The 24,933-nt window shown below is 41.3% G+C and overlaps 1 protein-coding gene and 1 pseudogene across 2 annotated transcripts in view; one reads left to right on the forward strand and one right to left on the reverse strand.

The window, feature by feature from the left end:
* Window positions 1-24,933, reverse strand: part of PKD2L1 (polycystin 2 like 1, transient receptor potential cation channel) — a gene marked incomplete at both ends in the record, with an annotated part of 41,692 nt that overhangs the window by 8,837 nt on the left and 7,922 nt on the right.
* On the forward strand, window positions 14,962-15,801 carry LOC309793726 (ras-related protein R-Ras2-like; annotated as a pseudogene). Its single transcript has one exon. The product of its transcript is annotated as a ras-related protein R-Ras2-like (transcript).

Raw genomic sequence — 24,933 nt, forward strand, 5'->3', positions numbered from 1 at the left:
ATTGTCATTCTGAATATTCACTTTTCTCTTCCTGAACCAGCTTAACTTCCTAGTTCTTACTCCCCAGAGCCAGGAAATTTCTACCTTCTGCATCAGGTAGTGCTTCCTTTTACTTGGCCTCTATTAATGCCCTTGGGAAAATGCCTCCAAATTCTAGAGTATGCCAAGGCCCTGGTCAAATATCGTACAATGGAGATGTGGTATCCTGGACCTTGGAGTCAGCGACTCTGCAGTCATGGGAGTAGGAGGTAGGCATGGCACCTCTGGCCCTGGTGCATCCTGATGGGCACAGCTGTCTCCTGAGAGAGGGACTCAGAGCATCCCCAGATCAAAATAAAACCTGGCCTTTGCCCTGAAGAACTAGATCTCCCTTGACCACCCTAATACACACATCCAGTCTGAAGTAGGGCTGTCAAGGGACGCTATAAGTTTTCTGGTTAAAAGGCACAATTTGAAGAGTATAAGCCATTTACTTCATAGATTGCCCCTCAATTTAGATTTGTTTGATAGTTCCTTGTGTTTAAATTCAGATTATACATTTTTGGCAAGGAATATCAAAGAAGTAGACGGTGCCCTTTTCATTGCATGATATCAGGAGGCACAAATTGTCTAACTGTATTATTACTGGTGATATTAACTTTGATCCCTTGTTAAGGTGGTATCATCCAGCTTCCTTCAATATGCAATTATTATTTTTCTCTTTGTAATGAATACATATTTTGTGGGGAAATACTTGGAAACTATGCAAATATCCTGTTATTCATCAATCTTTCACTTACTAGTTTTAGCATCCTTTGACAACTTTTGCCTAATTATTACTATTAAGGTTGTCAAGCTGTGATTTTCTCATTCCATCATTCCTTCTGCATTTATTAGTTGGCATTCTCTTCAGGAAGAGCTTTTGCTTCTTCCTCATTAATTTATTCATGTATGTGTATCAGTATGAACTCATGGATTCTTGTCTTTTCTTTAAAATTTCTATAATTCTATAAAAATTTTTATAATCTGTCAATATTTTGAATTGTTACTCAGTTTTTTAGCCAGGTCATGAAAAACAAAGAAATTGTCCTAAAATACTAAAGAACCATGACAACTACATGCAATATGTGCATCTAGTTAGGATTATATCCTGGACCATAATTTTTTTCTTTTGCTGTAAAGGCTATTAGTGGAATAACTGGTGAAACTATAATAAGGTCTGTTCATTAGATGATAGTACTGGATCATCAATAATTTCTTGACTTTGATCATTTCCTTGTTTTTAAAAAATACACATTAAAGTATTTAGGAATAACAGAACATTATGTCTGCAGTTTACCCTCAGATAGTTGTGTGTGTGTATGTGTGAAGAGAAAGAGGTGGGCAGAGAGAGAGCATGATAAAGGAAAAGCAAGCATGGTAAAATATTCGTGTTTGGGAGATCTGGGTGAAATATATGTAAGAACTCTTTGTATTACTCTTGTAACTTTTCAGTTCACTAATTAAACTTTAAATCAAAAAATTAAATAAAAAATTTTAAGTAGGATTTGTCAGCCTCTTGTGAGCAATTCCCTTTAAGAATTTTATTTTCAAATCTTGGAAAATATTTTTTTCCCTTTCTGGAAAGGGAATGCTTTGGTGTGGACTGAAGTTCATCCACAGTCTTGGGGGAAACAGAGGCCGGTGAGTGGTCCCAGATTAGGCACAAGCAACATCATACGTTTCCAGGAGGAAATCAGCAAAAATAAAGCATTATTATTTCACATTTCCGCATCCCACTCTATTAATTCCAAGAAATGACTTGACTTCTCTCTAAATCAAATCTGTGATTCCCATCCTTAGTATCTGTAGGACTCAGACTCAACTCTTCTGGATCTGGAAAATGGGTTGGAAATCAAACTTCTGTCTGCTGAGGGTCCGCTGCAGTTAGAACTGGTGGTCAGTGAGCTGAACTTTTCCTAGACATTGCTGATTAAATTGTTATACCTCTAGATGGCCACTAGGTGGTAGTCACGGCTATATCTTTTCCTCCTCTCCAATTCTCCAAAGTTACCACTTAAAATCAGCATTGCTCTGAACAGATTGTCAACACTTTACGGAGGCATAACATCACTGATTATTATTCAAAACAGTAAAGACTATGTATTCTGACAAAAATGGTTTCACCTAGTCAAATGCCCACTGATACTCAAAACACCTAATATATGCCCTATGTTAAGTGTTTGACATGCTTATTTCATTTAATCCTACAACAACCCTATGTATTAGGTGCTATTATTTCCCAGTCTCTGAGGGCTGAAGTCACTTTCCCAAGGTAAACAACTAAGGGAGCAAGAATTCAAATGCAAATCTGTTTGCCTCCATAGTAAACTAATTCTGTTCTGCTTTAAGGACAGCACTATATCCAAAAGGTAGAAGTTACAGGAGGGAAAACTTAAGTTTCATAAAAGGCAGAGATTCCCAACCATTAGTGCTTCTTATTAAGAAAAGGACCACACTTCACAAACATCCATTTTGCCCCTAAAAGTGTCAGCAAAGGACCATCTGCTGAGGATCACGTGAAAGGGGTTCTGGCAATGGGCAGTGGCTGGCCTTCCTGGATCCTTCCTTTAAGATCCAGTGAAGGAGTGGAATTGCTCTGTGTGTTTCAAAAGGTAACACTAGGTCAGAGAAAGGGAAGGAACAGGGAGGAATCAAAATTTGTGTCAGTATATCAAATGTCAGTATGTCAGCACTTTAACACCTTTTAGGTGTAGTGAGGGCCTCATTCCAGGAAATTTTCAGACACTGGACAATGACTGCATGAGAATGCTATGAAAGGGATTCAGAGACCAGGTGGCCATCCACTACAGAGAATCTGATTTTTTTTCTCTTGGACAGAAACTAAATTCTCCTATACATTATATCATGCCTTTTACCCTTGGCTTCAGGTCAAATTCACAGTTGTTGAATAATAACGATAATCACCACTACTGACATTTATTATTCACCAGGCTTTGAATACATTGTCTCCCATAATCCTGAAAAAAAACCTCATAAAGTAGGAACTATTTGTATTTTATGCAGATAACTGAAATCCAAAATGTTATTAAATAATTTGTCCAAAGATCAGATAGCAAGCAGGTAGACTTGAATTCAAACTCAGGTATGATTCTCTCCAAAGACCCTGAATTTAGCCACTGCTCTACATTATACTAACATATCACTCCACTACTCAAAATCCTTCTGATTAGGGACCTGACTCTCCTTCCAAAGGTCAATCCAAATGGTTAGGATTGTGCACGTTTATAAGGTGTCCTTATAAGAAAACTATTTGAAGAGCTCAATATCTGAGTCAGGAGGCAAATTATGAAAGCAGTTGGTAAACTCAAAAGATCAACATCTTAAAAGAAGCTTCAGGGACTTCCCTGGTGGCTCCGTGGTTAAGAATCTGTCTGCCAATGCAGGGAACACGGGTTCGATCCCTGGTCCAGGAAGACCCCACATGCTGCGGAGCAAAGATTGCACATGCCACGGAGCAACTAAGCCCGTGCGCCACAACTACTGAGCCCGCATGCCACAACTACTGAAGCCTGTGCACCTAGAGCCCATGCTCCGCAACAAAAGAAGCCACTGCAATGAGAAGCTCGCACACCGCTCGCCGCAACTAGAGAAAGCCCGCGCACAGCAACGAAGACCCAACGCGGCCAAAAAAAAATAATAAATTAATTTTTAAAAAAAAGAAGCTTCAAATTTCTTCATTCTGGTATAAATGAATAAATGTATATAAATTTGTATGAAGAATCATACTCGGACATAGATGAGTCTCAAAGAAGGAAAAAAATCACAGGCATAAAAATGTTACCTGGGTTATTTACAACATCAAAAAATTACAAGCAACCTAAATGTCCTACAGAGAGGCAATAAATTATAAATAATTATAAATAAATCATATCACTGAGCCACTTAATGGAGTATGATACAACCATTGAAATGGTAATAAAAGCAGGATGTAAAATTGTTTTGCTGCTATCATTACACTTAAATATTTTTAAATATTAAATATATAAAACCTTAAAGGAAAATTGGACTTCTTAGTTAACAGTATAATAGGCAGATTTTATTTCTCTTCATTCCCATGGAGTTCAATTAATGCTATAATAATAGAACATAAAAATAATAAAATCATTTTTAAAATCTTTCCACCTATTTGTTTTCAAGTCACAGGATGAAATTTCCAGGTGCTGGATGCTATATTGGGCTTTGTGACTACTTCCTAAGACCCTCTCTTGGTTCAAACCATGATTTTATTTGAGGTATCACACCTCTACTAATCATCTCACATATGTTGCCAGATGCTGAATCCACAGCTGGCTCTAGGACTTGGACAGGGAGCTCAGGGCTAAGCTAATCCACAAATACCCCTCCCTTGGTACCATTGTCAGTTCAGGGATGGGCATGTAATCCATCTGAGATCAAGGACTCATGAAGAGAGATTTCTGGAACATTTTGGGACCTACTGTCTCTTACTAGATATGAATAAGAAAGCCCCAGATGATCCAGACTTAGCATGAAACTGATTGTGCAGCTGACAGAACTGAATAACAGAAACAGGTGAGTCTTTGATGATGTCCTTAAGCCACTGGATTGATCAGCCCTGAACCCTGTCCTCCTTTGGACTTTCATTACCTAGACAAAAAAATCCCATTCAGGTTTAAGCCTGTTTTCACTGGATTGTATTTTATTGTGACATATTCCTTACTTATAGGAAAACCATGACATTTTCAAAAAGGTTGCATTATTTCTGAGGAAATGGAGCTAGAAAAGCTTCCGCTACTGTCCGAACGTCTCTAGAGGGCTGTGGATGACTTTAGCATATCTGTGACAAAGTCTACATTAATTAAAATACATTATTACCCTATATTGAAGAGGGCTTGCTGACTAGGTCAACTGATGATGATATTCTAGGAACATGCCTACCATTCATTTCTCAAAACTTTCTGAACTATATTTTGGGGTAAAGTCAGGTTTCTAGAATATCATGAAATTTATACACACAAAACATATATATGTGTGTTTATAAATATCTATAATGTACATATATGCACACATATATGTACGTATAGAGATACCTAAATATATATACGTATGTAAATATATATCCCTACTCCTAAAAATTGCCTTTATAGAGTAAGGATATTATACAGATTTTAAGGGAGGCAGATATAAAACACAGTCAAAAGAAAAGTAGCTCCAATCTTTAACACTGCTTTTATCCATTATGATATTCCATGTTTCTTAAATAAAATCCAACAAAGCCAATTCTTCCCAGAGTTAGCATCTTCTTATTAACTGGTGTGCTCATTCTTACTCACAATGAGAACTACTCAATCTATTTGTGTTTTCTTCTTTGCTTTGGTTTCTAGGAACCTCAGGCTTTGTTCTCACTTTCAGTGCATTTGTTTATCTTAAGTTATCTTCCTCCCCTATCTCTTCCCAAGTCTTTTTTAAGTCTTTTTATTACAATTCTAAAGGGTTATATTTTATTGTATCTGTGTTTTAAAAACATATATATATATATATATATTTATTTATTTATTTATTTGGCTGCGCTGGGTCTTAGTTGCGGCATGCAGGATCTTTTTTTTTTTTTCAGTCATGGCATGAGGGATCTAGTTCCCTGACCAGGCCCTGCATTGGGAGCACAGAGTCTTAACCACTGGGCCCCTGTATCTGTGCTTTGTAATGTAAGTGGCTCAGATTCCTTTTGGACGTAGGTGGGGCATAAGTATGTTGTAATTAAATAAGTGTGACTGTAATAATTATTATTAATCATCATAATTGTGAGCTTGAATAATAATTTGATTTTATCCATTCCAGTATTTATAGCAGAGACCAAATATTCTTGTCCTCTTTTTTGAAGTGCTGGAAGACCTTCCCAGATCAGAGCAATAAGAAGTCAGTGGTTGTTTTGTGCCTCTCCTTTCCCAGGTGATTGCCATACAGGTTATCATCATGCTACTGAGCTCCTTCCCTGTCCCTAATTACTATTTAAGGGAACATAGCCATCCTTTTCTAACAGCACTCTTTTTGAGCAGGAACGAGATCCCTTCTCTCAACTAATTGACAAAGAATCTTGAAGAGTTGGGTGCTTCTGCCAGCAAGTGTATAATTCCTTTATGTGTCTACACTACTCCTCTGTTGGAAACTCTGTGCCTTCAAGTGTTTGACATGCAAAAGCCAACTGCTAACTGGCTAGCTCTGAGGAAAAGCATTGAGGATGCTTCTCTAGAAAAATGGAGGTCTCTTTCACCCCAATCCCAGCCCTGGCAGTCATTATGTGGATAGAACTTCCACTGTGATAACAGTCCTCCAACTGTTGAAGAGTTGGAAGTTCCTTGGGCTTTACCAATTCTATATATTTAACCAACAGCTCCTCTGATGGCCTTTTCCTGAGCCTCTCTTATCACCTGGCTTGCTGAGAAGCTCTCTGAAATATCTTTACCTATGTATTAGGACACTGGATCCCGTTTGGCTTTGGTCATGTAAATAATTTGGAGGGAAATAAGGTCTATGATTATCCCTACAGGGTGACTCGACTATCTTGTGAAATAAAATACAATACCCTGAAACTCACCCTTCTTAATGCCTCCCCAACAGCCTCTGATGATAGTTTCACAATAGCTTAGCTAAACACTTTAATACTCACTCCTGATGGAAAAGAACCATATCTCATCAGCTTCCATTATGATTTATGTCAGGGAGGTTATAAGTTCCTTGATTTCTCCAGGTTCCATTAGCTGTTACTGCTCCCATGCCAAACTATGGGCACGATTTACTCTTCCCCTAACTGGCACAAACTGCTAGTTATTCCCCAATAGCTTTCCTCTCCTTCTTGCATAATAATATAATTTTATCTAGGGGCACATGGCTGCCCAACTAAATGCCACATTATCCAGCTTCCCTTGCAGCTAGGTATAGTGACCATTTGAATAAATTTTGGCCAATGGAATGCAAGTGGAGTGACATGTTCCCATGTACATCTCTGACTTATGTCCTTAAAAGGAAGGAAAATGCTTTCCCTTTCTATTTTCCTACTTCCTGTGGGCTAGAGCATGGACATAAGAGCAGGAGCTGGAACATGAGACAGATGCCATATGTTGAGGATGGCAAAGCAATAAGGTAGAATGAGCCTGGGCCCCACATGATTGTGGAGCCCCACATTAGTCCAGGCCTTCTTATACCTCAGATTGTTACATGACATAGAAACAAGCTTCTATCTTATTTAAGCCACTATTACTGCAGCTAAACCAACATCCCAACTGAAGCAAATCATATGAATACATCCATATCAGAAGGGTACTTTGCAAAAGGAACTTTTCTAAGAAAATTAAGGTAAGCATAGAGGGAAAAAGAGTTGAAGTCAACAAGCTGTTAGCACAAAATTCCTATCCTAAGAAAAGCCAAGTCTAATCTCAGACCTCTTGGTTAAAACCATTTACTGGATACATAGAACATTTTTCCTTTTCTTAGTACGATGTCCCCTATTAAGAAATTCTTTTGTTGTCAGGACTTCCCTGGTGGTCCAGTGGGTAAGACTCTGTGCTCCCGATGCAGGGGGGCCGGGTTTGATCCCTGATCAGAGAACTAGATCCCGCATACATGCCGCAACGAAGATCCCACAACTAAGACCCAGTGCAGCCTAAATAAATAAATAAATAGACAAACAAATAAATACAAATTGAAAACTTTTTTTAAAAAAAATTATTTTGTTGTTCTTCTTGGGCAGTTTCTCCCTTCACTCTCTTCTTTGCTTGCCATTCCACTGACACATTCTGATTGCTGCTATTGGGTCATCCAAAGTTGGATTCCAAATACCTTATGGTTCTTAAGATGGAGAGTAGGCAGAAGAAAGTTGGGACCTGGAAATGAGGGAAGGGTTAAGTCCTCAGAGCGTTCACTGAAGGATTTCACATCAGTGTATCTAAGAGAATACAGCTGAGAGAACTGTATCACTCACAGCTACCTCGGTAACTAAGCATTATCAAGCCTTTTAGGACTTACGTTGAGAGGATTAAAGTTCTAGAGAACCTATGACTACACATGGCCCATTTCTTCTTAGGAAATCAGATTCACGGCCAAAGGGTTATGAGTTGCTTTTGAAGGAATCCAATCAGGCTGAAGGTGATCATTCTGAGAAGTGGAAAACGAATCCAAGAACTGACTAGTGATCCCCCTAAAATTTCTGATAGCTCTGAGATCTTATGACAGGGGTAAGAAAGACCTATAAATATGTGTCAATGCTGAATCAATTTCGTAACAGATCATCTCAGGGGATGAAATACTGAAATAAGATACCTACACTATTGGAGATGGGTCTAGGGAACAGGCCACAAGAATACACTTGTGATTAGCTGCTGGAATTTCTCTGTTCTGTTCAATTTCTTAGTGCAGATGCAAAAGCAAGCAAAAGCAATTGATTCTTATAGATTTAATATAACCTTAGCTGATGGATTGTAAACTGTTACATGGTTTCAGAACCACCTGAAAAGTTTATTAAGACAGCAGTTAAACCAGGAGGTCAAAGGCCCCGAGGAAGATGGATGGTCTTCTTCAGGGCCATCCTGGAAAGAAAAATACTGGCCCCCAAATAGCATAGTTCTTGTCCAAAAACCTCAAGACATAGAATGAACTTCAGCAATATCGGGAGAGATATATGAGACATATATAGCTTGGTCTTTAATAAGAAGGGCACACTGTTTCAAGAGAAGATGCCAACTGGGGTATAACATAAGAGACCTCCTCAGTATGGGTTTTTTTACTGGCTGATGAGTCAGAAGTGGTTCTACACATATCCTCCTAGAAGGTTACAGAGTAAGACTGTGCTTGCTCTTATCTGTGTTTCCTTGAAAGATTTTACCTGAGATCTCCCAGAGACTGATCATCTTGAAAAAAGCCAAGGCCATGGAGAGTACTATAGACCTGAGGTTTAAAGACTGCTGCCTAGGACTTCCCTGGTGGCGCAGTGGTTAAGAATCCACCTGCCAATGCAGGGGACACAGGTTCGATCCCTGGTCTGGGAAGATCCCACGTGCCGCGGAGCAATTAAGCCCGTGCGCCACAGCTACTGAGCCTGCGCTCTAGAGCCCGTGGGCCACAACTACTGATCCCACGTGCCACAACCACTGATCCCACGTGCCACAACCACTGAAGCCTAGAGCCCATGCCCTGCAACAAGAGAAGCCACTGCAATGAGGAGCATGTGCACTGCAACAAAGAATAGCCCGTGCTCGCCACAACTAGAGAAAGCCCATGTGCAGAAACGAAGACCCCACCCAGCCAAAAATAAATAAATTAAATAATTTTTTTTAAAAAAGACTTTGCTGCTTATATCTACCTACACCAAAGAGATATTTAATACTAAAACTGAGGAAGCATTAAGAGAAGAGCCCTTGATGTTAAAGGGTGCCATGGCTAGAGTCCTTGAAAATGTGGACCCAGGAAAGCTGGGAAACCAGGCAAGACATACCTAAACCACATATATAGGGGTTACCCCAATTATGATGCTACCGTTTCACGCACTATCCTTATAAAAGATTACAGAAAGATGACTAAGGTAGTAGAATTGGTAATGAGTGATTTCACTACAGAGAAGCCATGGACTTCACCTGTAATTTTGCAGTCCAAGCTGCATGCATCAATGATTCCGTGAAGACTGTAGGATAATCAATACCATGACCAAACCATATGTTCATCCAATGACAAGAATTGATTCTCTCTGGAGTTACAGGGTCTGTTAAGGGTAGCCCATCATTGATTGGCTCATGTGATATTGCAAAATAAAAGCAGTCCAAGGGGCTTCCCTGGTGGCGCAATCGTTGAGAGTCCGCCTGCCGATGCAGGGGACACGGGTTCGTGCCCCGGTCTGGGAAGATCCCACATGCCGCGGAGCGGCTGGGCCCGTGAGCCATGGCCGCTGAGCCTGTGCGTCCAGAGCCTGTGCTCCGCAACAGGAGAGGCCACAACAGTGAGAGGCCCGCGTACTGCAAAAAAAAAAAAAAAAAAAAGCAGTCCAGGAAAAATGTATGAAGACAGCTTCAGACACGGCAGATAAATGCATCATCTCCTTTACTACAGGGCATGCTCACTCAGTGCACAAAAGGAGGCTCTCAAATTGTTCTATAGAAAGGGACGACGTATTTAAGTAATTAATATATGGATTGATTTTTAAATCATTTAAATCAAGACCATGTCATTATCGCTTTGAAGGGCGTGAACTCCTTGAAACACATTATCAAACTTTTCCTATGTAAGTTGGTACAACTGAGGCAGGAGATAGATGGACTCCAGGCTAGACATTTACAACTGGCCTCCTGTTCACACTTCCTGGGGTAAGAAGAAGATGGGCTCCAGGCCAGACGTTCATTACTAGCTCCCTGTTTACATTTCCCGAAGCAAGAGACAAATGGGCTCCAGGACTACATATTTATGACTGGTCTCCTGTCTATATTTCGAGATCTGCACCTCATAAAAACCAGCAACAGAAATAAGGTAAATAACCGGACATTGGACATTTTTATGGCAGGGACAGAGTGGGACTACACCCTGTTAAAAGATCAAGAGGTCATATATTTCCCATCCTTGGGGCAAGGGAAACATTGCACATGCGCAGAAAGGCTCCTTTGGGGTCAAAAAGGATGGGGCACCTCACCGTAATATGTGATGCTAAGGCCATCCCATAGGCCTCTGGGCTGTAATCCATCTTGGAAGAAAGTTGTGCACGCATGTTGGGGAGGCTCCTAAGGCAGGTCAGGTGTGGAAAAAGCAACCAGATAATTGGCCAAATGTAAACAAAGACCCAGAAGAACTGACCTATATAAATGACTTAACCACCTCTTTACTGCACTCCTCCTCATTAGGGAGGATGCCCCACCCTTTCTCTCCAGGTGTGCATCTCTGCCTTGCTTCTATCTTAACTAAACAAACTGTTTCTCTGTGCGCTCTCCCAGTTGTTATTGTGCTATGTCTCTAATAATAAACTTTGTACCTGTTTTTACAGTTTTGCCTCTGTGAGAAATGCATTTTTCACTGGGGGCAAGAGCCAGGGGGTGTGGTGGCTAGGATTCCTAGTTTTCATCCAGGCTACCCAGGTTCAATTCCTGGGCAGGGAATTAAGATCTCGCTTCACACCACCACTCATTGCTGCCTCGCCGAGATCACAACCACTATGGAAAACAGTATGGAGGTTCCTCAAAAAACTAAAAATAGAATTGTCATATGATACAACAGTCCCACTCCTGGGCATATATCCAGACAAAACTCTAACCCAAAAAGATACATGTACCCCTATGTTCACAGCAGCATTATTCACAATAGCCAAGACATGGAAGCAGCCTCAACATTCACCAACAGATGAATGGATAAAGAAGATGTGGTATACATATACAATAGAATATTACTCAGCCGTAAAAAAGAATGAAATAATGCCATTTGCAGCAATATGGATGGACCTAGAGATTATCGCTAAGTGAAGTAAGTCAGAAAGAGAAAGGCAAATACCATATGATATCACTTATATGTGGAATCTAAAATATGACACAAATGAACCTATCTAGGAAACAGAAACAGACTCACAGACATAGAGAACAGATTGGTGGTTGCCAAGGGGGAGGGGGTTTGGTAAGGATGGAGTGGGAGATTGGGGTTAGCAGATGTAAGCTGTTATATATGGAATGGATAAACAACAAGGTCCTACTGTATAGCACAGACAACTATATTCAGTATCCTATGATAAACCATAATGAAAAAGAATTTTTAAAAAGAATGTATTATATACGTATATATATATATATATATATATATGCATAACTGAAATACTTTGCTGTACAGCAGAAATTAACACAACATTGTAAATCAACTTCAGTTAAAAAAACAAAACAAAACACACCTTCCCTGGGGCTCAAGAACCAAAAGTGAACAATGTTTCCCTGGAGTTCCCATCAGAAAGAGCCTTTCAAAGAAATCTCAAGAAGCTGTGTCAGGGACAGGAGGACTATGGACAGTGGACCGGAGAAAAAAGTCAAAAGGAAAGAAGAGTCAAATACTGTGGGCAGAGGTAGGTGAGAAGAAAGCACAGTGGACCAGAGCTGGGGAAAGAGACAAGAGAGAAGAAAGGAGATGCTGGGAGAGTCAGGCCAGGATACAGAAGTACCCAGCAAGAAGCACTGCCCCTGATTCCTGCCTTCACTGCAATCTGGCAGTTCCTGGCAGATATTTTGAAGTGTGAGTTAGTTTCTACAAAGTACATCAAGAGATCCTCCTATACTGAGATTTTTGCCATCAGCCATCAACACCTTGGGAAAGCCTCCTACACCTCCCACCTTCGGTGGACATTTCATCTCTGTTTACACAGACCGCCTTCTAGTATAAACCAACCAAAGCCTCTTATGTAAAATTTATGTATATCTACATGTGCCTAGAAAATGGCTGAAATTATATACACCGAACTATTAATAGTGGTTAATAACAGTGGCCCTATTGGACATTTTAAAACAAGGACTATGCATTAGTTAAAATTACATTTTCCTCTCAGACTTGCCCTTCCAGACTCAGCAAAGCTCTTGCCTTTCCATAGTCTGAGGTCCTAGCTGGCTCTTGCTGCCTCCTTCAACCCCTGCCTCCTCCAGGCTGAAAGCCAGAGATGTTAAAACAAACAAGCAAGCAAACGGCAATGACTTTAGGCTTCCCTGGCATTGACTCTGGGCCTCCTCGGATATGAATGGTTGCCTGCCTCTGGGACCTGCAACAGTTCCCAGGTCTCTCTGACCATTTTGCCCCTCACATCTTGCCATGGTCCAGAGCACTCCTTCACCATGACATTCATCACACCACATGTCACTGTTGGTTTACATGTCCACCTCTTTTGCTCCTTGAAGGCAGAGGATGAGTCTCTCTATTTCAAACCCTTTAACAGTTGGCCTAGGGCCTGACACATAGTAGGACTTCATAAATGTTTGAACGTATGAATGTATGAATACCCAAGCTCTCATTGTCTCAACTGTCCTTTTCCTTCATGTTGTGAAATAATCTGCTCACCTTTGAGAACCACCGCCCTATGCCTCATTTCTGTGACTAGCACCTCCACCCAGACCTGAGAATCTGCCTGAACTTAAAACCTTAGACTTCCTGCTGCCACCACTCCATAGTGTAAAGAGATCATTATCAATATTATTAAAATCCCTTACCTGTGTGCCACATTGCATAGTTTTCAAAGAGCTTTTCTATGCAATATCTTGCTATAGCCGGTCAGCCATGGCCTGATTGTTCCACCTTACCCATGAGCGGTTTCCTATGAATCATGAAGTTCAGAGTTTATATGATTAGCTCAGGGTCATTCAGCTGGCGAGAGGCAGTCAGCACTCAGACTTGTGCCTTATGAATACGTGCTACGTGTCCTTTCTCAGGCCACTTACACTGGTGGTGCCCCAGATTTCATCAGCTAGTGCTGCCTGCACTTATGTGCCTGACTGAAGCATAGTTCTTCTTAAAACTCCTTTCCCTGATCCTAAGATCTAGCAATTAAATGTACTACTGTACTTCTAGAGACCAATGACAGTCCCACATGGGGGAAACTAAATGACAAGTTCTCACTCAGCATTGGACAACAGGATATGTCCAGGCCCACCGGTCTTGTAATAGTGATCCATGCCCTGGAACTTCTGGGACACCAGGGAATTCTGCTATAGCAAATACAGGTCAAAGCCTGCTGGTAGGGCCTAAATCCCAATCATTTAAGTTGAACTGACTCAGATCACCTCACCCTAGTACTAGAAGGACTTCACAATTCTCTGGGTCTGGATAGGCCAAGGGTAACTGAGTGTGCTGAGGCATGAAATCATCATCCCACGGCCATTCTTAATCCTTGGCAACCCCTTCTAGAGGGCTAATCTTTCGGATCCTTGCTAAGCATTATCCTGGTGTTTTCAAACAGACCTTGGGCTTCCGGTGGGTTAAACTTTACATTTCAATATTTTCCAAGTTTATGGAAATGATGTGGAATGACAACTGATATTTATTGAAAGCCCACTATATGCCAGGCACTGTACTAAGTACCTTATTTGTTTTCCACCAGTCTCACAAAGGCAGACATTATCCTCATTTGAAATACAAGGATAACACAACATTGTAAATTAACTATACCCCAATAAAATTTTTTTTAAAAAGGGGGACTTCTCTGGCGGTCCAGTGGTTAAGACTCCATGCTTCCACTGCAGGGGTCACGGGTTCGATCCCTGGTCAGGGAACTAAGATCCCACAAGCCGCGCAAAAAAAAAAAAAAAGAAAAAAGAAAAGAAATACAAGGAAATCAAGGCCTCCAGAGATTTAAGTATCTTGACCTACATCTTGTCAAAGGCACGTGTCTAGTAACTGGTTGTACCATCATTTGAAGCAAGTCATCTTATTCCAGGTCCCATGCTCTCTCCATCACCACTGTGCCTTCACTAATGTTATGATACTATGTGACCAATTATCTTCTGCCATCATTACAGCCACATGGGGGTTAGGGGCTCACCCACAGACATTTCCTGAACGTCCAATATCTTTCTGTTCCTTTCTTTGTTAATTCTAGGTATGCTCAGCCAAGAAAGACATCTTCTATTTCTCAAAAAATTAAAAATAGGACTACCATATGATCCAGTAATTCTACTCCTAGGTATTTATTCAAAGGAAATGAAATCACTATCTCAAAAAGATATCTGCTGAGAGGGCCATTTGTAGCGGCGCTGGAGGCTGCGTTTGGCAGGCACTGCGAAGACGTGCACAGGAGTGAGGCCCCACGGCCGCTGCAGCCCCTCGCCGATGCGGTCACCTCGCTTCTCCGCGTCTCGGTCGGGACCCGGTCAGCCCGGGCGCCGCGCTGCCGCCCGGACCGGCCCTCCAGCAGCTCCCGGCCCCCGGGACCCCCGCCCGGCCGCTCGCCCGCAGCCCGCCAGCCGCACAGGTCCCCGGAGCCGGGCCGAGGGCGGGCGGCGTCCCCATGGCCACCGCCGGCTGGCGGGACGGCTCCGGCCAAGAGACCTACCGGCTCCTGGTGGTCGGCGGGGGCGGCGGGGGCAAGTCGGCGCTCACCATCCAGTTCATCCAGTCCTATTTTGTAATGGATTATGATCCAGCCGTCGAGGATTCCTACCCAAAGCAGTGTGGGATGGGTGACCGGGCAGCCCAGCTAGATATTCTGGATACAGCGGGACAAGAGGAATTTGGAGCTATGAAGAACAGTACTTGAGAACTGGCGAGGGTTTCCTGTTGGTCTTTTCAGTAACAGAGGCAGTTTTGACGAAATCTATAAGTTTCAAAGACAGATTCTCAGAGTAAAGGATCGTGATGAGTTTCCAATGATTTTAATTGGTAATAAAGCAGATCTGGATCATCAGAGACAGGTAATGCAGGAAGAAGGACAGCAGTTAGCACCGTAGCTTAAGGTAACATACATGGAGGCGTCAGCAAAGATTAGGATGAATATAGATCAAGCTTTCCATGAACTTGTCCGGGTTATAAGGAAATTTCAATAGCAGGAATGTCCTCCTTCACCAGAACCAACGAAAGAAAAAGACAAGAAAGGCTGCCACTGTGTCATTTTCTAAGAATCCCTTGAATTTTAGCTACAAACTGCCAGGAAAAGCCCTCATCTTCTCCCTCTCTCCTTACAGTTTACATCACGCTGGTACCTTTCTAGCCTTAGATAAATGATCACCGTGGTAGCCTTAGACCAAGAAGCTGGCTAATCCTTTCCATGAAGCTAATCCAATGGTCATTCAAGACAGATTTAAAGGAAACACTAAGGCTGCTTCAAGGATTTCTGATTCCTTTAAAATGGATATCTATATACACAGACACATTCTTTTTTTAAGGACTTACTTTTAATAGGGATGAATCAGTTTTGGAACCTAAGCTGTTTGCCAAGCTGAAGTCATAGGTTGTGAAATAACTTTTAACTTCTGGAATCATATTGCCTACTGTTACTCTAAATAGAAACATAGGGAGTTTTTTTAAAATGTGAATTTTTGCCTATCTCTAAAAATTTTGATGTCAACTTTAGTTAACCTTAAATACACTGAATTGAATCCACAAAAGTGAGACATCTCAGACCTTTACCGATGCTATAGCCTTTGTTTTCCAGTGGCCAAAACACCGAAATGTCTATTGTATTTATAGGTTAAAAACTGTGTGTAAAGCCTTTACTATTATTCCTAAAGATAATATTCTATGTGGCCAAATATTTGGACTCATTCTGGACTTAGTCATTTTAGTGTTCTTGGTTTTTTAATTTAACCCTTTTCACAGCCATGTTGAGAGTAACAATAAATAATTCCTGTCTGTCTTCCTTTTCAAGTATTTCTGGATAAGGGATTCAGAAAAACTAAAACTGTTTTTGTTTGTAATATAAAATATGGAATTGATCTTTCCAGGGTCAGAGATGATTAATGTTTTGCTATATACTTTTATACATTATTTTCTTATCAAACCAGTTAACAAGTATTTTTATATGTTTGTAAGCAAATATACTTTCACAGCATACCTGTGTATATGTAAAATAAGTATTTAATTCTCACCGTGCACTTTTAGCTGACAAAGGAAAAAAAGTCAAAACTACAGAAACTGTGGTAGAGCCTTACATGCTGTTCTGGTCCTGGCTGTACCCACCTTTGGCCAGTCACATAGCTACTCAAGAAATCTTCCCAATAGAGTACAATGGGATGAGAATCTGAAATCATTTCCGATATCCCCTACTAGATATTGACTGTTATATCAAATAGTAAGTGGTAAAACTTTTAATTGACAATTAGTATAACTGTGGATAACTTCTGATTTTGTTTTTAATTCTGTGGATTGTGTTTAAACAATTCAAAAGTATGTTCCTGATTTTGAGATACTAAGTGGTATTGCACAGTTGTCACTTTATTGAATGTGTACAACAGTTCCATGAAGTTTTTAAAGCATACCCTTGAATAGCTTCAGGTGCTAGAATTAAAATTGATCTGTTATCACACACACAAAAAAAGATATCTGCACCCCTAAGTTTATTGCAGTATTATTTACAATAGCCAAGACATGGAAACCACCTGAGTGTCCACTGATGGATGAGTGGATAAGGAAAAGGTGATGTGTGGGGGAGGGGAGAAAGAGAGAGAGATATTGTATGATCTCACTTATTTGTGGAATCTTAGAAAACAAAGAAAACCAAACAAACACCAAAACAAAACAAAAACAAAAACAAAAACCAAACAAAAACAAAAAAAACCCCTGAACTCATAGATACAGAGAAGAGATTGGTGGTTACCAGATGCAGGAGATGGGCAAAATGGGTGAAGGTGGTCAAAACATAAAAATTTCCAGTTATAAGATCAATAAATCCTGGGGTACAGGACTGGTGACTATTGTTAATAATACTGTATTCTATATTTGAAAAGTTGCTAAGAGAGTAGATCTTAAAAGTTCTCATTACAAGAAAAAAAACTGTAACTATGCGTGGTGATGAATGTTAACTAAACTTATTGTGGTAATCCTTTCACAATAGGTAAATATATCAGATCATCATGTTGTACACCTAAAACTAATACAGTGTTACATGTCAATTGTATCTCAATTTTAAAAAAGACATATTCTTCCTGATCTCCAAGCTTACTTCAGCCTCTCCTGTTAATGCAAGATTCCACCAATCTATGGACAGAATCTTAAAATTCTCTACAAGAAAGCAGAGTGAACAGAGGCAGGCATTTCCTTACAACCAGTAGCGGATAAAGAACATCCAATTGACGTTAGTTGGTGTGTAGATACAAGTCACCAAAGGCCAAGGGTATCTGCCCTCCTCCCCAGCTCCATGGTGACCAGACCCAGCCTTGTCTTGGCTCAGAGCTGCTCCTATGGGGGGAAGTGGGGGCAGTCCCAGGTGCACCTTTGAGATAACAATACTGTCTCCTAAAACAAACAGCCATTGTTTCCACACAAAGACCTTCAATGTTTCCTCCATCAACAAAAGGCTACAGCCATCCTGCCAAGAAGACAAAAGGCTGGAAGCCCTTTCAGAAACAGCATGACAGTGGGGGGGAAGGGGTGGAGACAGGAAGATCATTCTCCAGCACTTTCTCTGCCCAGGAATAGGACTGACTCCACCCATCAGGGACCGTTCTGAATTACTGATCACTCCTGGGCTATTCATAATGACAATAACAACAGCTTCCTAATCTGTGAGATGGAAATAATAATATCTATCCTTTACAGGATTGCTGTCAGGATCAAATGAGATAATAGGTATGAAAGCTCTTTGTAAGGTTTAAAGGGATGCATGACTGATATGGTTATTATGAAAAGATCGATGGTTCACCCACAATGCCTGCATTAAAAAGATAGATCTGGGCTTCCCTGGTGGCACAGTGGTTGAGAGTCCGCCTGCCGATGCAAGGAACACAGGTTCATGCCCCAGTCCAGGAAGATCCCACATGCCGCTGAGCGGCTGGGCCTGTGATCCATGGCCGCTGAGCCTGCGCGTCTGGAGCCTGTGCTCTGCAACAGGAGAGACCACAACAGTGAGAGGCCTGCATACCGCAAAAAAAAAAAAAAAAAAAAAAAAAAAGATAGATCTATTTTAGCCAGATGAGACTCCAAATAGCCCTGGTGTCTAGACCCACCCGGTTCCTAGAATAAAGCATAAGGGAGAAAAAATGTGGTCAGTATGGCTGACCACTATAGTTTACTGGGGTCCATCCCAGGCCAAACTGCTGTGCAGGTGATGCCTGACTTAGTTGACTGTTCTTTCCAGCCCCAGGAACTCACATCCTGGAAATAAGCCCTTTGATGGTTGGTCCCTCACCTAAGGTCTAATGTGCCAAACTTCACCCCCAATCTGCTTCTTTGCCTGTCTTCAAATATACTTCTTATGCAATTTACACAAAAGTAAATACACATAGTATATTAAAACATGAGAAAATTTTCCATCCTCACTAGTAACAGAAGACCAATAAATTAAGGTAAATTGTACTACGTTATGCCTATTCAATAATAAAAAATATAAATAAGAATATCCAATGTTAATGAAGTTGTGACAAAAATTGGTATGATCTTACAGTGCTAGCAACATAATAAATTTATATGATTGCTTACAGAGGCAAAATGACAACACATAGCAAGTACCAAGAATACATTCCTATCTTTGTAGTAATTTTCTCTCCCTGGAAATTCCAAGGAGATAATTCAAAGTGGTGAAAAAAAGCAGCAAGCATATATATATTTACCTACTCTAGGCAAATATTGAAATAACAAGAGAAATGTTTTAGTTAATTGTGGTGTGACTGTAGTCATTAAAATGAAAATATAAAAACAACTTACAAACATGAGGAACTATGATATAATTGTAAGTGGAAGTGTACAATATGATACAACTAGGCAAAATATATAACTATATGGATAAAGTTTGGTAATTAGAAAATAACCTTTGGTACTGTGGTGGTGAATTGTATTTCAAAATGTTCCTTAAGTTTTTATATCACCTTTTAAATATGGAAATAAAAAGAAAGAAAAGTAATCAGCTGGTAGAATTCTCTCAAGAGTCTGCTTCTGGGACTTCTCTGGTGGCGCAGTGGATAAGACTCTGCGCTCCCAATGGAGGGGGCCCAGGTTCGATCTCTGGTCAGGGAACTGGATCCCGCATGCATGCCACAACTAAGAGTTAACGTGCCACAACTAAGGAGCCCGCCTGCCACCACTAAGACCTGGTGCAACCAAATAAATAAATAAAAATATTTTTTTAAAAAAGAGTCTGCTTCTTTTAGGGTAGGGCATGGAGTTATCCTTGATAAGATGTCGATGGGTGTTAATAAATTAATGTGTCAGACTTCCGGGTAAGATGGTGGAAGAGTAAGACGCGGAGATCACCTTCCTCCCCACGGATACACCAGAAATACAGCTACACGTGGAACAACTCCTACAGAACACCTACTGAACACTGGCAGAAGACCCCAGACCTCCCAAAAGGCAAGAAACTCCCCACATACCTGGGTAGGGCAAAGCGGAGAGATCCCCACACAGAGGATCGGTGCCAAGCGGCACTCACCAGCCCGAGAGGCTTGTCTGCTCGCCCGCCGGGGCGGGCGGCGCTGGAAGCTGAGGCTCAGGCTTCGGTCAGAGCGCAGGGAGAGGACTGGGGCTGGCGGCGAGAACTCAGCCTGAAGGGGGCTAATGTGCCACAGCTAGCCGGGAGGGAGTCCGGGAAAACTCTGGAGCTGCCGAAGAGGCAAGAGACTTTTTCTTCCCTCTTGGTTTCCTGGTGCGCGAGGAGAGGGGATTAAGAGCGCTGCTTAAAGGGGCTCCACAGACGGGCGCGAGTCGCGACTGAAAGCACGGAGCCCAGTGACGGGCGTGGGACGCTGGGGCTGCTGCTGCCGCCGCCAAGAAGCCTGCGTGCGAGTGCAGGTCACTGTCCACACCGCCCTTCCGGGAGCCTGTGCAGCCCGCCACTGCCGGGGTCCCGGGATCCAGGGACGGCTTCCCTGGGAGAACACATGGCGCGCCTTGGGCTGGTGCAACGTCACGCCGACCTCTGCCGCTGCAGGCTCGCCCCGCACTCCGTGCCCCTCCCTCCCGCCCGGCCTGAGTGAGCCAGAGTCCCCGAAGCGGCTGCTCCTTTAACCCTGTCCTGTCTGAGCGAAGAACAGACGCCCTCCGGCGACCTACACACAGAGGCGGGGCCAAATCCAAAGCTGAGACCCAGGAGCTGTGAGAACAAAGAAGAGAAAGGGAAACCTCTCCCAGCAGCCTCAGAAGCAGCGGATTAAAGCTCCACAATCAACCTGATGTACCCTGCATCTGTGGAATACATGAATAGACAACAAATCATCCCAAATTGAGGAGCCAGGAGTTAGTGCTGTGCCTCTGAGGTGGGAGAGCCAACTTCAGGACACTGGTCCACAAGAGACCTCCCAGCTCCACATAATATCAAACGGCGAAAATCTTCCAGAGATCTCCATCTCAACACCAGCACCCAGCTTCACTCAACGACCAGCAAGCTACAGTGCTGGACACCCTATGCCAAACAACTAGCAAGACAGGAACACAACGCCACCCATTAGCAGAGAGGTGGCCTAAAATCATAAAAAGTCTGCAGACACCCCAAAACACACCACCAGACGTGGACCTGCCCACCAGAAAGACAAGATCCAGCTTCATCCACCAGAACACAGGCACTAGTCCCCTCCACCAGGAAGCCTACACAACCCACTAAACCAACCTTAGCCACTGGGGACAGACACCAAAAACAACGGGAACTACGAACCTGCAGCCTGCAAAAAGGAGACCCCAAACACAGTAACATAAGCAAAATGAGAAGACAGAAAAACACACAGCAGGAGAAGGAGCAAGATAAAAACCCACCAGACCTAACAAATGAAGAGGTAATAGGCAGTCTACCTGAAAAAGAATTCAGAATAATGATGGTAAAGATGATCCAAGATTCTATTTCCCAGATCCAAAATCTTGGAAATAGAATAGACAAAATGCAAGAAACAGTTAACAAGGACCTAGAAGAACTAAAGATGAATCAAGCATCGATTAAAAACACAATAAATGAAATGAAAAATACTCTAGATGGGATCAATAGCAGAATAACTGAGGCAGAAGAACGGATAAGTGAGGTGGAAGATAAAATAGTGGAAATAACTGCTGCAGAGCAAAATAAAGAAAAAAGAATGAAAAGAACAGAGGACAGTCTCAGAGACCTCTGGGACAACATTAAACGCACCAACATTCGAATTATAGGGGTTCCAGAAGAAGAAGAGAAAAAGAAAGGGACTGAGAAAATATTTGAAGAGATTCTAGTTGAAAACTTCCCTAATATGGGAAAGGAAATAGTTAATCAAGTCCAGGAGGCACAGAGAGTCCCATACAGAATAAATCCAAGGAGAAATACGCCAAGACACATATTAATCAAACTGTCAAAAATTAAACACAAAGAAATCATATTAAAAGCAGCAAGGCAAAAACAACAAATAACACACAAGGGAATCCCCATCAGGATAACAGCTGATCTCTCAGCAGAAACTCTACAAGCCAGAAGGGAGTGGCAGGACATAATGAAAGTGATGAAGGAGAAAAACCTGCAACCAAGATTACTCTACCCAGCAAGGATCTCATTCAGATTTGATGGAGAAATTAAAACGTTTACAGACAAGCAAAAGCTGAGAGAGTTCAGCACCACCAAACCAGCTTTACAACAAATGCTAAAGGAACTTCTCTAGGCAAGAAACACAACAGAAGGAAAAGACCTACAATAACGAACCCAAAACAATTAAGAAAACGGGAATAGGAACATACATATCAATAATTACCTTAGGGCTTCCCTGGTGGCGCAGTGGTTGGGAGTCTGCCTGCCGGTGCAGGGGACGTGGGTTCGGGCCCTGGTCTGGGAGGATCCCACATGCCGCAGAGTAACTGGGCCCGTGAGCCACAGCTGCTGAGCCTGCGCGTCTGGAGCTTGTGCTCCGCAACGGGGGAGGCTGAGACAGTGAGAGGCCCGCGCACCGTGATGAAGAGTGGTCCCCACTTGCCACAACTAGAGAAAGCCCTCGCACAGAAGCGAAGACCCAACACAGCAAAAATAAATAAATTAATTTAAAAAAGAAAGCTGTTGTATGTAGAAAACTTTAAAAAAAAAAATTACCTTAAATGTAAATGGACTAAATGCTCCCACCAAAAGACACAGATTGGCTGAATGGATACAAAAACAAGACCCATATATGTGCTGCCTACAAGAGACCCACTTCAGACCTAGAGACACATACAGACTGAAAGTAAGGGGATGGAAAAAGATATTCCATGCAAATGGAAACCAAAAGAAAGCTGGAGTAGCAATTCTCATAACAGACAAAATAGACTTTAAAATAAGGACTACTAGATGAGACAAAGAAGGACACTACATAATGATCAAAGGATCGATCCAAGAAGAAGATATAACAATTGTAAATATTTATGCACCAAACATAGGAGCACCTCAATACATAAGGCAAATACTAACAGCCATAAAAGGAGAAATCGACAGTAACACAATCATAGTAGGGGACTTTAACACCCCACTTTCACCAATGGACAGATCATCCAAAATGAAAATAAATAAGGAAACACAAGCTTTAAATGATACATTAAACAAGATGGACTTAACTGATATTTATAGGACATTCCATCCAAAAACAACAGAATACACATTTTTCTCAAGTGCTCATGGGACATTCTCCAGGATAGATCATATCTTGGGTCACAAATCAAGCCTTGGTAAATTTAAGAAAATTGAAATTGTATCAAGTATCTTTTCCAACCACAATGCTATGAGACTAGATATCAATTACAGGAAAAGAGCTGTAAAAAATACAAACACATGGAGGCTAAACAATACACTACTTAATAACAAAGTGATCCCTGAAGAAATCAAAGAGGAAATTAAAAAATACCTAGAAACAAATGACAATGGAGACACGACGACCCAAAACCTATGGGATGCAGCAAAAGCAGTTCTAAGAGGGAAGTTTATAGCAATACAATCCCACCTTAAGAAACAGGAAACATCTCGAATAAACAACCTAACCTTGCACCTAAGCAATTAGAGAAAGAAGAACAAAAACATCCCAAAGTTAGCAGAAGGAAAGAAATCATAAAAATCAGATCAGAAATAAATGAAAAAGAAATGAAGGAAACGATAGCCAAGATCAATAAAACTAAAAGCTGGTTCTTTGAGAAGATAAACAAAATTGATAAACCATTAGCCAGACTCATCAAGAAAAAAAGGGAGAAGACTCAAATCAATAGAATTAGAAATGAAAAAGGAGAAGTAACAACTGACACTGCAGAAATACAAAAGATCATGAGAGATTACTATAAGCAACTCTATGCCAATAAAATGGACAACCTGGAAGAAATGGACAAATTCTTAGAAATGCACAACCTGCCAAGACTGAATCAGGAAGAAATAGAAAATATGAACAGACCAATCACAAGCACTGAAATTGAAACTGTGATAAAAAAATCTTCCAACAAACAAAAGCCCAGGACCAGATGGCTTCACAGGCGAATTCTATCAAGCATTTAGAGAAGAGCTAACACCTATCCTTCTGAAACTCTTCCAAAATATAGCAGAGGGAGGAACACTCCCAAACTCATTCTACGAGGCCACCATCACCTTGATACCAAAACCAGACAAGGATGTCACAAAGAAAGAAAACTACAGGCCAATATCACTGATGAACATAGATGCAAAAATCCTCAACAAAATACTAGCAAACAGAATCCAACAGCACATTAAAAGGATCATACACCATGATCAAGTGGGGTTTATTCCAGGAATGCAAGGATTCTTCAATATACGCAAATCAATCAACGTGATACACCATATTAACAAATTGAAGGAGAAAAACCATATGATCATCTCAATAGATGCAGAGAAAGCTTTCGACAAAATTCAACACCCATTTATGATAAAAACCCTGCAGAAAGTAGGCATAGAGGAAACTTTCCTCAACATAATAAAGGCCATATATGACAAACCCACAGCCAGCATCGTCCTCAATGGTGAAAAACTGAAACCATTTCCACTAAGATCAGGAACAAGACAAGGTTGCCCACTCTCACCACTCTTATTCAACATAGTTTTGGAAATTTTAGCCACAGCAATCAGAGAAGAAAAGGAAATAAAAGGAATCCAAATCGGAAAAGAAGAAGTAAAGCTGTCACTGTTTGCAGATGACATGATACTATACATAGAGAATCCTAAAGATGCTACCAGAAAACTACTAGAGCTAATCAATGAATTTGGTAAAGTTGCAGGATACAAAATTAATGCACAGAAATCTCTGGCATTCCTATATACTAATGATGAAAAATCTGAAAGTGAAATCAAGGAAACACCCCCATTTACCATTGCAACAAAAAGAATAA

The sequence above is a fragment of the Mesoplodon mirus genome (genome assembly GCF_964341445.2).
Source record: "Mesoplodon mirus genome assembly, chromosome: 2".
NCBI lineage: Eukaryota > Metazoa > Chordata > Mammalia > Artiodactyla > Ziphiidae > Mesoplodon > Mesoplodon mirus.